General features: G+C 39.8%; 2 pseudogenes; both read right to left on the reverse strand.

Annotated features, from left to right (window-relative positions):
- Positions 1-608: 608 nt before the first annotated feature.
- Positions 609-4,266, reverse strand: LOC122150093 (annotated as a pseudogene).
- Positions 4,267-12,779: 8,513 nt separating this feature from the next.
- Positions 12,780-14,030, reverse strand: part of LOC122150095 — an 11,833-nt pseudogene continuing 10,582 nt past the window's right edge.

The raw sequence follows: 14,030 nt of genomic DNA on the forward strand, positions 1-14,030 counted from the left end.
TACAGAAGCTGGAAAATCCAAAGTCCTTGGATCAAATGTCAAGCTGGAGGCTTTTCCCGACTCACACAGCTATAGGGGCTGAGGAGCTCAAGGTTGGCTGGCAGGATGCTGGCTATTGACACCAACGAATGACGAATCCAAGATCTCCAGGCTGACTGGTGGATTGTTCGCTCATGAACAGTTGTAGGCAGCACAGCAGAATCCCAATCCACAGAAGAGTGTCTCTTTTCCCATGATTTCCATAGATACACTGGCCAGGCCACAACCCTAGGGAAACTCCCTTTCAACGAATTGGCTGCTCAAAATATATTGGAACAACCAACATCACAATTGCTTAAACCACACAGATTTGTGGTCCAGCCAAGTTGATACATAGCTCCACCTATCACAGTCCACCCCTTGTCAACTTGGCAGTTGTATACAACTTCTTAACCATATATAATCTCTAAATAAGGAAAATTATAAAGTCATATTTGCACCTAACATGATATGCTAACATGCATACAACAGATATGCATTAAACTTATTTACATTTTACAGTTCATAAAAGAAAGAAAGAAACATATTTGATGCATATCTACAGAGAAGAAATATAACAATCACAGTTCTCATTTCTGCAACTTGTCACATGGTGGTAGCTGATACTCAGAACTACCTTCTTCCACCACCTATTCTGTATTTCCCTTGTCCTCAGCAAGCACCTCAGCTTGTCATGATTCTTTGCCTGGTGGGGTGACCCCAATATTCATTCATGAAGGATCTGGGCCATTAGAAGTCATATCAGAATTGGGTTGCTGTAATTTTCCATTGACTTTAATCACAGGGCGTGGTAGTACTAAGAGACATCCTAAAGAATCTCCTGTATTCCAGACATATTATTCTTTACCTCCATTATGTAATGTCAATCCAATTTACCCTTGGTAATCAGGATCTATCATACCAGATAGTACAGTAACAGCCTTCTTTGTCTGTTGATCCAGAGGCATGAGGAAGCCAAAATGACCAGGTGTTGTTGTTGTTGTTATTTGCCATAGAGTCAGACCCAACTCATAGAGACCCTTCCTTGGGTTTCTGAGGCAGTATCACTACAGAAGTAGATTGCCCAACCTTCTTTTCAAAATGACCAGGTGGCATTCTTAATTTCCAGTTCAAAGTAATCAGTATTGTGTCTCCAGGTGGGAGTGTTCTTCCCTTTGGGACTAAGATTTCCAGACCCATAGAACATAGGGTAGCAGGGACAGGCAGCAAAAATTTTTTTAGTGGGTCACCAGAGGTAATAGTAAGTGGTACCACTCCCATTTCCACCACTTGGTTCCTGGACCTGTAAATCCTGCCTATTGGAGAAACAGCACCATATACTGGATGCTGGTTTAGAGCATATACAGCCTCCTAGAGAATATTGTAACAACCCTTCAAGGTATTGTCACTTAACTGGCACCATAATTGTGTTTTCAGTAGGCATTCCATTGTTCTATCAAGCCAGCTGCTCCAGGATGATGGGAAACATGGTAAGACCAGTGAATTCCATGATCATAAATAAGCCCAATGCTGCACTTCATTTGCTGTGAAGTAAGTCCCTTGATCCAAAACAATGCTGTGTGGGATACCATGATGGTGGATAAGGCATTCTGTAAGTCCATGGACGGTAGTTTCGGCAGGAGCATTGCATGCAGGGAAGGCAAATCCATATCCAGAATAAGCACCTATTCTGGTAAGAACAAAACACTCTCCTTTCCATGATGAAAGTGGTCCAATGTAATCAACATGCCACCAGGTTGCTGCCTGATCACCCCAAAGAATAGCTCCATATCATAGACTCAGTGTTGGTATCTGCTGCTGGCAGATTGGACATTCAGCAGTGACAGTAGCCAAGTCAGCCTTGGTAAGTGGGAGTCCATGTTGCTGATCCCATGCATAACCTCCCTCCTTGTCACCATAGTCACTTTTTTCATGAGCCCATTGAGCAATGACAGGAGTAGCTGGGGAAAAAGGATGCCTGGTTTACACTGAATGTGTCATCCCATCCACCTGACTGTTAAAGTCCTCCTCTGCTGAGGTCACCTTTTGATGGGTATGTACATGAGACACAGATATCTTTACTCCTTTGGTCCATTCAGAGAGATCTATCCACATACCTCTTCCCCATACATCCTTGTCACCAATTTTCAAGTAATGCTCCTTCCAAGTCCCAGGCCATCCAGCCAAGCCATTAGCCAAAGCCCATGAATCCATATATCATCACACATCTGGCCATTTCTTATTCCATGCAAAGTGAACAGTCATATGCACAGCTTGAAGTTCTGCCCATTGGGAGGATTTCCCTTCACCACTTTCCTTCAAGGAAGTCCCAGAAAAGGGCTGCCATTCTGCTATTGTCCAGTTTCAAGTGTTGCCTGAATATAACACAGAAGCATCTGTAAACCAGTCCTGAGTTTTCTCTTCCTTAGTCAACTGATCATAAGGAACTCTCCATGAGGCCATACGTGTAGACCAGGAGAGGGAAGGTAATGTGACTGGAGTGGAAACCATAAGCATTTGGGCCACTTCCTCATGCAATTTACTTATATTCCTTCAGGTCCTGCTCGAGCCCGATATCTGATATATCACTTCCATTTAATGATGGAGTACTGCTGTACATGTCCAACTTTATGACTCTGTGGGTCAGATGACACCCAGTTCATGATGGGCAGCTTGGGCTTCATGGTGATTTGGTGGCCCATGGTTAAGTATTCAGTCTCTACTAAAGCCCAATAACAAGTGGAAGGTGTTTCTCAAAAGGAGAGTAATTATCTGCAGAAGATGGCGGGGCTTTGCTCCAAAATCCCAAGGGTATGTGTTGAGATTCACCAGTAGGGACCTGCCAAAGACTCCAAACAGCCTAACTACTACAGACATTTCAAGGACCATTGGATCAGCTGGATCATATGGCCCAAGTGGCAGAGCAGCCTGCACGGCAGCCTGAACCTGATGTACAGCTTTCTGTTGCTCTGAGCCCCACTCAAAACTAGCAACTTCCCAAGTCTCTTGATAAATAGGCTGAATCAACACACCCACATATGAGATATGTTGCCTCCAAAATCCACAGAGGCACACCAGATATTGTGCCTCCTTTTTAATTGTGGGGGAAGCCAAATACAATAACTTATCCTTCACTTTAGTATGCATATATCCACATGTTCCACACCATTGGAACCCTAGAAATTTCACTGAGGTGGAAGGTGCCTGAATTTTTGTTGGGCTAATTTCACAACCTCTAGCACACATATGTCTTACCAATAAGTCTAGAGTCATCGATACTTCTTCCTTACTAGGTCCAATCAGCATAATGTCATCAATATAATGGACCATTGTGATGTCTTGTGGAAGGGAAAGGCGATCAAGATCCCTATGGACTAAATTATGACACAGTGCTGGGGAGTTGATATACCTTGAGGAAGCACTGTGAAAGTATACTGTTGGCCTTGCCAGCTGAAGGCAAACTGCTTCTGATGGTCCTTTGAAATTGGTATCGAGAAAAAGGCATTGGTCCAATCAATAGCTGCATGCTAAGTCCAGGAGATGTACTAATTTGCTCAAGCAATGAAATCACATCAGGAACAGCAGCTGCAATTGGAGTTAATACCTGATTAAGTTTATGGTAGTCTACTGTCATTCTCCAAAATCCATCTGTTTTTTGCACAGGCCAAATAGGTGAATTAAATGGGGATGTGGTAGGAATCACCACCTCTGCTTCCTTCATAATGGCCTTGATGGTGGGAGTAATCTCTACAACCCCTCCAGGGATGCAGTATTGATTTTGATTTACTATTTTTGTAGTTAGAGGCAGTTCTAATGGCTTCCACTTTGCTTTTCATACCATAATATTCCTTACTGCAAATGTCCAGAATCCAATGTGGGAATTCTGCCAATTTCTCAGTATATCTATTCCAATTATGCATTCTGGAACTGGGGAAATCAATACAGGATGGGTTCAGAGACCCACTGGACCCACTGTGAGATGTACCTTAGCTAAGACTCCATCAATAATTGACCTCCATATGCCCCCACTCTGATTGGTGGGCCACAATGATACTTCGGGTCTCCTGGAATTAGTGTCAGTTCAGATCCAATGTCCAGTAATTCCCAAAAAGTCTGATTATTTCCTTTTCTCCAGTGAACAGTCATTCTTGTAAAAGGCCTCAGGTCCCTTTGGGGAAGGCTGGGAGAAAGATTGACATTATACATTTGTGGCAATGTAGTGGGGTCCTTCCTCAAAGGGACCTGGCTTCCCCTTCATTCAAGGGGTTGTGGGTCTGTAAACTGACTCAAGTCTGGGAATTGATTGAGAGGCCATGACTGTGTGTTCTGGTGATTCAATCTAGGCTGCTTCTCACGTGACCTAGAATTCTTCTGTCTAAACAGATCAAGTAAATATTTAGTAGGTTTGCCATGTATTTCACTACCAGGAATATCATGTGCAAGTAGCCAATGCCATAATTCCACATGAGTTGGACAACTCTGATTACTGTTCTGACTCTGCTGTCCATTTTGGTAACCACACCCACCTTGCCTTTATTGATTAACGGCTGCCCCTACTACCACGGGGTCCATTAAGCCTCATCATAGTTAAGTGTCTTAGTTCAATTAGGGCAGTTCCCACTCTCAAATCCAGCTTACATAAAATAGCAATCACAGCTGACTTTAAGGATGCTTGAGCTCCCTTCACAAATTTATTCCTCACGGTACTGGTGAAAGGCATGTCTTCACTCTCCATTTCTGGCTCTAGCGGTCTAATCTGATAAATCCCTTCTAACAGGCCAATTTCCCTCAGCCTCTGGACATCTTCTTCTACATTACACCAAGGCAGGTCTGGAACTTCAACTTGACTTAAGGTAGGCCACCGCATAATCCATGCTTCAGTAAGCCAATGAAGTAAACTATTAGATCCCTTCCTAACCACTCGAGCTGAAACTTTGCATGAAGAATCCATACTTAGTGGGCCTAAATCAATAAATTCAGACTGCTCCAATGTTACATTCCTTGCAGCATTATCCCACACCATGTAGCCATTCCCACACATATTCTCCAGGTTTCTGTCTTTACATGTTAGCAAAATCAAGTAGGTCTTTTTGGTTGTCGCATACCACCTCCTCAGTCACACTTTCTATTTCATCTTTTGGGGATTGCTTGGACTTAACTTTAGTTATAAGTCTAGCAGCAACAATGGGTGGTTGGGGCAGTTCCTAAGATCATTCAGCAATGTCTTCCATGGCCTCTACCTTAGGCAATGACCCAGCAGGAGCAGATGGCTTAATCTCATCAAACCCAGGTGGAGGGGATAATGGTTTTACAGTAATCCCTTCAGATGGGAAGGATTCAACAGAATTTACAGGCCCCATATACTGCTCTTCCTGGCTATCTGCCCATATGTCCCCATCCCAGGTTTCAGGATCCCATTTTTTCCCCAGTAAATGCCCTCACTTTAACTTCAGACACAATTCTGTGTTGGTAATTCAATTGGCATTGTCATTCAGCCACCCTTACAATAAGACCCTGGGTTCGGTTCTCGGCAATATCATCTCTGTTACTAGAAGAAATAAGGCTTTCTTTCAGAGCACAAGTGGAAACATTGAGGTCTTTTATGCAGTGCTTAAGCTGTGACTCAGCAGTCATGAGCTCACCTCACTATTTCACCACTTTGTTTAGTGTAAGTAGGACCAACCGACTAGCTTCCTTATTCTCCTTATGCTGACAAAATTGCATAAAAGTATCAAAATTCTATCACCTAGAACCTCACTTCTCACAAGTACTTGATCTATTGGTGGTGCTATTTTGCATATTAATTTTGCCACCTCATGCCACAGATTTTCAGGGTCCTCTTTACTAACAGAGGTAGGGTCACTAGTGTCTTTATGATTAATCAAATTGGAGAACCAATTTAGGAAGCTCATCCTTATGATTTTGTCTCTCTAGAACCAATCTCAGTACCAACTGTGTTAGACTGGGTTCTTTACCTAAACAAAACAAGTAAAGGTTTTGTATATTGAGAAAGGGAAATGTATCTTAGAAAAATGGCTCAGACACTTATAGAAGCTGGAAAGTCCAAATTTCTTGGATCAAACGTCAAGCTGGAGGCTTTTCCTGACTCACACAGCTGCAGGGGCTGAGGAGCTCAAGGTTAGCAGGCTGTTAACTCCAATGAATGATGAATCCAAACTCTCCAGGCCGAATGGTGGATTGTTTGCTCATGGACAGTTGTAGGCAGCACAGCAGAATCTCAATCCACAGAAGAGCGTCTCTTTTCCCATTATGTTCATAGATGTACTGGAAGCAGGCCACACCCTTAGGGAAACTACTTTTCAATGGATTGGCTGCTCAGAACATGTACATCTGATCCCATCGTTGGAACAACCCACATCATAATTGCTTAAACCACACAGAATTTGGTCCAGCCAAATTGAAACACAGCTCCAAATATTACAGAAGCAGTGGTCAAGAAATCAAACAACATATTTCATTGGGAAAATTTGCTGCAAAAGAACTCTTTAAACTGTTAAAGAGCAAACAATTCACTTTGAAAACTAAGGTGAACCTGACCCAACCCATGGTATTTCAACTGCTTCATATGCATGTGAAAGCTAATCAATGAAGAAGGAAGATTGAAAATGATTTTATGCCTTTGATTTGTGGTGTTGGCAAAGAATGTTGAATATACCATGGACTACCAGAAGAATGTATAAGTCTGTCTTGGAAGAATTACAGATGGAACGATCCTTAGAAATGTCATTGGTTTTGTTAAGTGCCATCAAGTTTTCTCCGATTCATAGCAACCCTATGCATGGCGGAACAGAACACCACGTGGTCCCGTAGCAGCTCCGTGATCCTTGTTATACTTGGAGCCTATTGCCACCACTACTGTGTCAGTCCATCTCGTTGAAGGCCTTCCCCTCTTTTGTTGACCCTCCACCCTACAAAGCATGACATCCTTTTCCAAAGAATGGTCCCTTCTGATAATATGACCAAAGTAGGTGAGATGAAGTCTGGCAATTCTCACTTCCAAGGAGAATTCCAGCTGACTTCCTCCAAATCTCTTAGTTCTTTTATCAACCTATGGTACTTTCAACATTCTTTGCCAGCACCACAACTCAAAACCATCAATTCTTCTTCAGTCTTCCTTATTCATTGTCCAGCTCTCACATGCATATTAGGTGATTGAAAATATCATAACTTCTTCTAGGCACACCTTAGTCCTCAAGGAGATAACTTTACTCCTCAGCACTTGAAAGAGGTCCTTTGCAGCTGACTTGTCCAGTGCTATACATCGTCTGATGTACTGACTGCTGCTTCCATTGGTGTTGATTGTAGAACCAAGCAATGTGAAGTTTTTGAAAACTTCAATCTTTTCTCCATTTATCATGCTGCTTATAGGTCCAGTTGTGAAGATTTTTGTTTTCTTTATGTTGAGATGTAATACATACTTCAGACAGTATTCATTCTTCAATCTTCATCAGTAAGTGCTTCATGTGATCCTCACTTTAAGCAAGCAAAGTTGTGTTGTCAGCGTATCACAGGTTGTTGATGATCCTTCCTCCAATCCTGATGACATGTCCTTCTTCATATAGTCCAGCTTCTTGGATTATTTCCTCAGCATATGGATTGAATAAGTGTAGGGAAAGGATACGACCCTGACACACTCGCTTCTTGATTTTAAACTGTGCAGTGTCCCCTTGTTCTGTTCAAATGACAGCCTCCTGGTCTCTGTGCAGGTTCCTCATGAGTACAATTAAGTGTTCTGGAATTCCTGTTCTTCTCAATGTTATCCACAGTTTGTGATGGTCCACACAATAAAATGCTTTTGCAAAGTCAATAAAACAGAAGTAAACATGTTTCTGGTATTCTTTGCTTTGGGCCAAGATCCATCTGACTTCGGAAATAATATGTCTTGTTCCACTTCCCCTTCTGAATCCAGCTTGCACCTCTGGAAGTTCTATGCCAATATACTGCTGCAACCATTTTTGAATTAATCTTCAGAAAGATTTTACTTGTGTGCGATATTAATGATATTATTTGATAATTTTCACATTCTGTGGGATCATCTTTCTTTGGAATGGTTACAAATATGGATTTCTTCCAGTCAGTTGGCCAGGTAGCTATCTTCCAAATCTCTTAGCATAGCTGAGTGAGTATCTCCAGCATGACATCCATTTGTCAAAATAGCTCAACGGGTATTCTGTCAATTCCTGGAACGTTGTTCTTCACCACTTCCTTCAGTGCAGCTTTGATTTCTTCCTTCATTAACATTTGTTCTTGATTATATGCCACCTCCTGAAATGGATGAAAATCAACCAGTTCTTCTTGGTATAGTGATTCTGTATATTCCTTCCATCATCTTCTGATCCTTCCTGCATCATTCAATATTTTGCCCATAGAATCTTTCAATATTGCAACTCGAGGCTTAAATTTTTTCCTCAGTTCTTTCAGCTTGAGAAATGCCAAGCGTGTTCTTCCCTTTTGGTTTTCTAACTCCAGGTCTTTGCACATTTCATTATAGTAATTGGCTTTGTCTGCTCAAGCTGCTCTTTGAAATCTTCTGTTCAGTTCTTTGATCTTGTCATTTCTTCCATTTGCTTTAGATACTCCCCACTCAAGGCCAAGTTTCAAAGTCTCTTCTGTCATCCTTTTTGGGCTTTTCTTTTTTTCCTCGTCTATTTAATTACCTCTTCAAGCCGACCAGCTATTCCTTGGAAGGAAGGTGGGGCAATCTACTTTTGTAGTGATACCGCTTCAGAAACCCATCCACTTCAGGAGGGGTTGCTATGAGTTGGATCTGACCCCAGGGAGTGAGTTTGATTTGGTTGGTTGCTTTCTTCATGGATGATGTTCTTGATGTCATCCCACAATTCTTCTGGTTTTCAGTCATTCGTGTTCAATGCATCAAATCTATTCTTTAGATTATCTCTAAATTTAGGAGGAATATATTCAAGATCATATTTTGGGTCTTGTGGACTTGTTTTTATTTTCTTTAACTTCAAGTTGAAGTTGCATTGAGCAGTTGATGGTCTGTTCCACAATCAGCTCCTGGTCTTGTTTTGGCTGAAGATATTGAGCTTTTCCATCACCTCTTGCCACAAATGTAGTCACTCTGATACCTGTGTATTCCATCTGGCAAAGTCCATGTGTATAGTCACCTTCAAGCAGGAGGAAAGAAGGACAGGAAAAGCCAGGGGAATGATCAGTTGATGGTCTGGTCCACAATCAGCTCCTAGCCTTGTTTTGGCTGCAGATGTTGATCTTTTCCATCACCTCTTGCCACAGATGTAGACAGTCTGATTCATGTGTATTCCATCTAGTGGAGTCCATGTGTATAGCCACTGAAAAGTGGGAGGAAAGCGGGGGAAAATGAAAAGTCAGGGGGACGACAAAATGAGCAGAGGCAGGGATCCAGGTAAGTGGAGGGTGGAGAGGTTTTTAGTAGCTAAGGGAGATAAACTTTGTCAGTTTGTGGTACTGTGGTGGCTTGTATGTTGCTGTGAGGCTTGAGGCTGTGCCACCGGTGTTTTAAACACTAGCAGGGTTGAACATGGTGCACAGGTTCAATGCAGTTTACACACTAAGACAGACTGTTGTTATTGTTATCATGTGCCGTCAAGTCTGACCTGACTCATAGCGACCCCTCCTTGGGTTTCCAAGGAAGTATCACTACAGAAGTAGATTGTCCCATCTTCCTTCCAAGGAGTGGCTGGTGGGTTTGAACTGCCAGCCTTCTGGTTAGCAGTCAAGTACCTTAGGCACTACACTATGAGAGCTCCTTAAGACAGAGTAGGAAGAAGGAAAAGGTCATCCACTTCTCAAATAATTGGCCAGGGAAAACCCTAGAAGTGAGTATGGTGATAATTTGTCTCTTTTACTTTGGTCTTGTTATAATCAGAGTCCAGTCCCCAGAGAAGGTTATCATGTTTATTAAAATAGAGGATCAATGAAAAAGAGGAAGACCTTCAATGAGATGGATTGACACAGTGGTTGCAATGATGACCTTAAACATAGCAATGATTGTGAGGAGGGCATAGGATGAGATAATGTTGTTCATAGGGTCAGTAGGAGTCAGAACTGACTCTATGACACCTAGCAACAGCATCTGTTTCTATTCATACTTCAATGCTGAAGTCTAATCCTGCTTTACCAAATCTATCTGACAAAATTAAACTTATCTTCCAGCCCTTAATTTTGGTACTGTGGAGTTAAACTTTTTCACCCCTTTATTCTAATTGTCTTTTAGGAGTCATACTGTAAATGCAATTCTTTCCTGTGTAGTGTTAGCCAACTGATGAAATGCACATGTATGTTTTTGGAAAATAGGTAGTATATTTAATTAGGCATCAGGGAAATAATATTTCCCCTTCACCTTTTCATTTCACTGAACTTCTATGAGTGTTTAAGTTTTATCCTGTTCTAGAGGCAGCCAGATAATAAAAGCTTTAGTTTTCGTTTGGCTTTCACCTTGGATCTTGGTAAGTGAACTTCTATTCTCTTCAATCTCACACTATTTTACCTCAAATCCTAAATATAAGCATCATGTTCATTTGAGCTGCAAGGTATTATGGTCTAGTATGACATAATATCTAACACAAATTAATTCATTTAAAAATAGCTAATATATTCATGCATATAAATTACATGGTTTATTTTCCTTTCTTAAATTGACTAGCAATTTTCCTATGAGTGGAATGTGCCTATAAGTTTACTTGAGATAATTATTGTACATCTCAGCAACAAATATTGAGATTAAAACTCATATATGAGATTATTTAAGGCACCAAACCATGAGTAAACACCTGACTTGTGACATTTAGTATTTGAGAGACACTGAAAAGGAGACATGAGTAGAGAATTGTGTAGACCATCATTTTCAATCATCCATTAAAATTGGCATAAATGGCTGATAATTTTCAACATTTTACAGGCTACATTCTTTTCTAAATGGGTCAATTACAATAAGAATATGTATTTTAAAAATCTCTCATATTTTTCTCTTATCAGCAACAAATATGAAAAAGAATGCACTCTGTTAATGGTCAAGCACCACAGTACTAATATGACCTATGTTAATTGAAGCACTCGATTTGGAGGTTGGGAAGTATGGGAGATATGACATTATATTGGGCTTTATGAAGAGGAATATTAGCTTCGAACATGGGATGTTCTCAACAACTTTTATAGAAGAGATTTTTCTTTCTGAGAAGCTTTGACTTTCATTTGAAGTCATTTTTCCCCTTAACTCCTAGTGTTAATACTTTTAATTTATCCTATGATTCTAGTATTTTTAATCTGTATCATAGATTAAGTTAAACAATAGCCTTCCAAGCATAATACTTAAGCTAATGATGGAGGCTGTAAAAAACAAACAAACAAACAAAAAACAATAGTTCTAAGTTTTTAAACTAACTTAGAATTCAGGACAGAGGACTATTCAGACAATTTAACAAATTGATAAATTTATCATTTTGGTTAACTTTGTATGTAACATTTATTAGTAATTTTGTGCTCTTCAAATAGCATGAATATGAAAAACCGCAAAACGTGTTTTGCTGAAAATTAGTCATTAACTGAAATAAAGTTCAACTGTATTGCTGTATTTTCCTTCAAGGACTTTTCACCAAATTCAGTAAATCAATAGCTAGTTAGATGTTCAGAGAAGGTACTTTTCCTTAAAGATATTCAAGGATAGGACAGTATTATCTTTAAATTCCATACTCCCCATTCTTTGTTAATGTTCTATTACACCCTTCTGCATTGCCGTCATGTTAGCCAGCAACAGATTTATCTTCTTATTAAGATAAATATTCTGTCCAGAAAAGTGAGACAGACTGTCTCCTATTCTGATCACTTTTCTTATGACCTTAATTACTTGTCTTGAAGTTTTTCTTTTCCATACAACCCTCAACAATTCAGACAGAGACTAAGATAAAGTTTTGCCTATGATTAGATATTCAAAACAGGAACTTTACCTCTTCAGTTAACTTATGTGACTTAAATTTGGTGGGTTAGGAGTGGAAAAAGAACAAATATCAATTTTGGGAATGGTCTTTTATGCATGGTAGTATTGCTGAGGTAGTGGTGAGGTCTGACTTTAACCACACTGATTGCTTCTGGGATACCCTTGAGATAGTCCCTGCTGAATTTGGCTTTCACTGCTTGTTTTTGGCTACTCTTTGTTTTCACCTTGCATTTTATGCTGTTTTTTTTTTTTTTTTAAGTGCACACCACTTGCAAAAGAATAACGCAATGAAAATGACTGTTGTTACAAAGAAAGTAAGCAAATTGTTCCCAAATGGATTCCTATCTTTCTCTCATGGCCCAGGAACATAACCATAAAGATTTACCCTAAATACCTAACTAGGTTTATTACTATTGCACACTTCAAAAGATGAAACAAATTTCATTTGTGATACCTGAAACTTTCTAGTTGTTGAGAAAAGGTCCTGTAGATAATTGCTGCAGTTAATTAATTGTGAATGCAATGGGCTACACTGGAGAGCAATTAACCACTTCACTGTCATCTGAGAGCTGTTGTTGTTGCTATGTGCAGAGTCAGGTGGACTCATAACGACCACTCCTTGGGTTTCCCAGGCAGTATCACTATGAAGTAGATTGTCCCATCTTCCTTCCGAGGAGTGTCTGGTGGGTTTGAACTGCCAGCCTTCTGATTAGCAGTCAAGTGCCTTAGGCATTACGCTACCAGAGGTCCCTCATCTGAGAGCAGAAGAGATAAAATACATACAAATCAGAGATTGTTATTGTAATTAGTGGAAGTTATTGTAGAGAACTCTTCTCTCTATTGGATATTTACGATGACCCTGTTTTAACACAGGCAACTTAGGAATGCCTGTTTTGATAAGTTTAAAAAGTATGACTTTTGGCTTACTTAAATAAATTTGTTTTAAGCTTTTAGACAACCCTTAAAATGTTAGGCAACCTCATGTTAAAAACAATTTAATAAATTGCAATATTCATCAAGTTACTTACATGAAATAAAATTTAGATTTTTTTTTTCTTTTTACTCTTCTATAGAGCTTAAGTTTCAAAAATATACATGAATTTATAATATAATGAAATTAAACAGCTTAGGAAAGGAGTTGATAAATACACAGACAAAAACATCCACAACTAAAAGTTTGAAAACTGATTTTTATTGGCTATAGAAACAAATAATTAAGAAAGTAACCCCTGATGGGCATTAACTCTGACAGATGACTGTACACTGAAGTTAATATTTACCATTTGAATTTCTGAGTGATAGCTTGAAAGTTGCTTTATTTTATAATTATTTTCCAAACTGTGACTCACTTGCAATTTACTGGAAAAGACAAAGTGCAGTCGAGTTCATTAAGGAAATGAAAGAACAATACATCTGATTACATTTGGCATATGATACCCCTTAGATGACATCCAAACTAAAGAATTATGTATGCTGTGATAAAAGAATATTAAAACAGAGCCAATTAGTATATTCCCCAGAGACTTGTTTGATATTTGTGTTCTCAATTAGTCAAACTTCTACATCAAGACCTTTAGCAAAGTCCCCAAGTATGTGTCAGAGGGGATGTGTTGAAGAACAATTTCTCCAGAGAACAGCCTGCAAAGCTAAGAAGAGTGATGGCTGAAAATGTTTTTGCTTACAGGTATAAGGCATTTTCTGCAAGTCACCAAGTCTGTGCTGATTTTTTTCTACATCTTTGTGAACCCTAGGGAACCAGTGTGAAGGGCTTGTTAGAGTTCCCTGTTTTTCAACAAATTTTTTTTTAGAATCCACAGTGGGTTAAAATGAGCTTTGTTGATGCAACTCTTAAGCACAGACCTGCTAACCGAATAGTGTAGCTCAAGCCCACCCAGTGGCTTCACTGGAGAAAGACTTGGTGAACTGTTTCTGTAAATATTACAGCCTAGAAATCCACATCCCATTAATCATCGGAACATGGAATGTACAAAGTATGAATCTAGGAAAATTGGAAGTTGTCAAAAAGGAAATGGAATGCATAAAGATTGATATCCTC

This window comes from Orycteropus afer, unplaced genomic scaffold (genome assembly GCF_000298275.1).
Source record: "Orycteropus afer afer isolate SDZICR_OR568_19922 unplaced genomic scaffold, OryAfe1.0 scaffold00086, whole genome shotgun sequence".
In the NCBI taxonomy this organism is placed as follows: domain Eukaryota; kingdom Metazoa; phylum Chordata; class Mammalia; order Tubulidentata; family Orycteropodidae; genus Orycteropus; species Orycteropus afer.